Source organism: Triticum aestivum, chromosome 7D (assembly GCF_018294505.1).
Source record: "Triticum aestivum cultivar Chinese Spring chromosome 7D, IWGSC CS RefSeq v2.1, whole genome shotgun sequence".
Classification (NCBI taxonomy): Eukaryota; Viridiplantae; Streptophyta; class Magnoliopsida; order Poales; family Poaceae; genus Triticum; species Triticum aestivum.
The window spans coordinates 62,461,591-62,464,943 of NC_057814.1; the positions used below are offsets into that span (position 1 = coordinate 62,461,591).

The 3,353-nt window shown below is 43.2% G+C and overlaps 1 pseudogene; it reads right to left on the reverse strand.

The window, feature by feature from the left end:
* Positions 1–1,269: 1,269 nt before the first annotated feature.
* On the reverse strand, positions 1,270–2,733 carry LOC123167471 (3-ketoacyl-CoA synthase 6-like; annotated as a pseudogene).
* Positions 2,734–3,353: the final 620 nt, after the last annotated feature.

Genomic DNA, 3,353 nt, shown 5'->3' on the forward strand with positions numbered 1-3,353 from the left:
TGGCATGATGTGGACCAAAATTATCACACAAGTGAAGTTTGTCGTATTTTGCAAGTTGTACTAGAATGCAGTGGCGGATCTAGGGGTAGGGTCATGGGGCCATGACCCATAAACAATTTACTAGTTTTATTTTTACTAGTGCAATATTTTTCCATCATACCAATTTTATTGTAGTGTAGATTTTTTTGCCAAGCCATTGGAAAGTTGTCCGTGGTTGCCCCCGCATTGCCAAATCTTAAATCCGCCATTGATAAATTGAACACACGACAAGTTTATGCAATATTGTTGTTTATAAATTCTTATGCTAGATCATACTACTTTGGGGAGGGGCATTTTGGCTCCCGGGAGCATCACACGAAAAAAGATACTCCCTCCTTCACTAGTGTTAAAAACGCTCTTATATTGTGGGACAAAGGGAGTGGTAAACAATTTAAAAAAATTCTATTTTTTTGCGGATGTTAGTGTTAGTGTCGCAAACATGCTTGACAATTTTCATGCGAAACAGAGCAGCAGTGTTTTGTTGGTGAAAAAAAGAAATTTGGGGTGGCATTTGGGGGTAACATTTGGTGTTCATTTTTTTTGCACAGACCAAAATGCTTAACCGTTTTGCCTCAAAATTTACAAGTAGCATTTGGATCTGACTGACAATACATAAAAATTTTGTCTTGATTTTTTTGACATTTCAAAAATTACTTTTTGGCCGGGAGCATGTGACCCTGGGAGCCGAATTGAATTTCCGACTACTTTGTGCCATAATATAGTGCATAGTATTAGTTTTCTCTAAAGTCAAACTTTGTAAACAATGGCCAAATTCTTAGAAAAAATATTAACTCAAATATCAAATTAATACCATTAAATTCATTATCAAATATATTTTCAGATGAAACATATTTGGTATTTAAATGTTCATATAATTTCTTACAAACTTTGTCAAAATTTACAATGTTTGACTTAACACAAATTAAAATGCACTATATTTTGACATTGAAGGTGCATTGTATAGTTTTTTTTGAGAGTACGCTTAAGCGTACCATATTTTGATAGAAAAGGAGAATAATGCTTACAAGGGAGGCACCAGTACAATCACAGTCTTATTGTTAGGGCCAGACCACAGCAGAAATACATGGAGTACTCTCTATGAATTATCATTTTTTTGAAAAACTCACAAGATGTATTGGACAACCAATAGTATTGTCCCTATTATTGGATTATCTAGCAGTATATGTAATTATCCTCTGGATTCCCCCCGCAAAAACAAATCCTCTGGATTTAACCACTCTTGGAGACGTCCACTGGGTAACGATGGATGCAGCTAGCCCAGGGTCCATCCATACGTGAAGATGGTTGTATACATACCCACCCAACGGTGTTGCACTCATACCCTGCACCGAATCCGATCATCCATACCATGTCGCCTTTCTTCATCCGGCCTTTGGCCTCGATGTATGATAACTCATACCACACCGACGAGGTCGACTGGTTTCCAAATCGATGCAGCGTCATCTTCGACGCCTCAACATGCTTGTCTGATAGGTTAAGACCACGTTGTACTGAGGTGATAACGGCCGGTCCACCGACATGGATGCAGAAATGCTCAAATGCAACACAAAAGTTGGGGATGTACGGTCTGATCTTCCTCCAACGGAGCACCTTTTTCGCCACATAGAAGAACAATAACTTGAGAAGCTCTGATGCTGGTAGGACAAGAGGCCCGATTGTCATGATATTGTCCTTGAGTGCGTCCCTAGCAACATCCATAAGGTCTTTAGAGAGAGCAATCCCTAAGTTGCCCTTGTCATCTTCCTCTTGATAAACACATCGGTAAGCAGCGTTGTTTGCCGCAGTGATCGTCCGCGTGAAATGTCCAAGACGAAACCGAGCCTTGGACTTAGAAGTCGATAACAACTTGGCAGCACCGCCTATGCGGAACAAGATGTTAACCAACTGCATGGAGCGCTTATTACCCGCATAGTAAGATGGCCCAATGGTCTCCGTCGACACCACCAACACGTGCGACCCCCAAGGCATGACCTGCAACATGTTGCTTGCGAGCCCCACCGAGGTCACCGCCGCAGAGCACGCCATCCCAGAGAGATTGATGACACGAAGATCACCTCACAACTTGTATCTGTTCACAATCATGTCAGCCATGGATGGTACCGGGCTAAATGCACTGCAATTGGTGATAAGAGCACCAATGGCGTCGCTATTGATACGCGTCTTAGCCATAAGGTCGTCGATCACAGAGAAGATGACCAACTCCCCTTCGGCACGTGCTTCATCAAGCCTACAATATGGCTCTATATAATGATGTACAGGTGGGGCACATGTCTGATCGCTCATGCTCGAGTGCTCAAGAATAGTAGCAATGAAGTTGACGGTAGAATCATCAAACAAAGGCGAGAGATGTGCATGCTCGAGGAAGGTTGCCTTTGTGAGTCTTAAGTTGGAGCTTGGTCGGAAGCAAGCATAGTCAACAAGGTATACAGCTCTACGACGGAGTGCAAGGCAGACGGTAGTCGTGATGACCAATAGAATGACGGCAAGGAGTAGGTGGATGGGACATAAGGTCCTATGTTGGGGCACGGTCCAAAGTGAAGCAGCTAGCCATGGTGCAACTTTCTTGAGGACGCCAGCTGCAAGTGTCATCGTGGTGACAATTCGCAGGAGGAAGGTGTTGACAGCGCGGTGGCATAGAAATCTGAGGCTCTTGAGATGAGAGAGCAAACTCATGGTGTTGGGTGGTTTGGTGTACGTGCATGTAGAGGTGGCCGAGGAGGATATATATAGGAGGGAACGGCAAGGGTGGGATATTTTCCTGCAAGGGCATATGCTATACTTTGTAATGTTGAAGTACTTCAGAAGACTTGCAAAACTAAAGCCTCTACCTGTGGGAAAAGAATTATATGAGACCAGGTCTCACGGGTTAGGAGGTGAGACCCGCTCTGATGGATGATAGGTGACATTCACAAATCACAAAGCATCTACCCCATCCGGCATTCACAAATCACAAAGCATCTACCCCACCTGACATTCACAAATCACAAAGCATCTACCCCATCCCCAACCCGATTTCAGGTGGGAAGTGGGGTAGATTCTTTGTGATTTGTGAATACCACGTGTCATACATCAGGGCGGGTCTCACCTGCTAACCGTGAGACCTGGTCTCATATAATTTTTTTCCCTAACTGTGGAAGTGTCAACTGCCCGTGTCCTGGCATCTTATCTCGACGAACATTTCTTTGCACTCAAAATCTTTCTTACTGTAATAAAATCGTGGGAGAAATACTTAATGCCATAGGCAAAGATAGTACGATGTAGTATTATTGAGTAGATTACTGCCCAATAGTGCA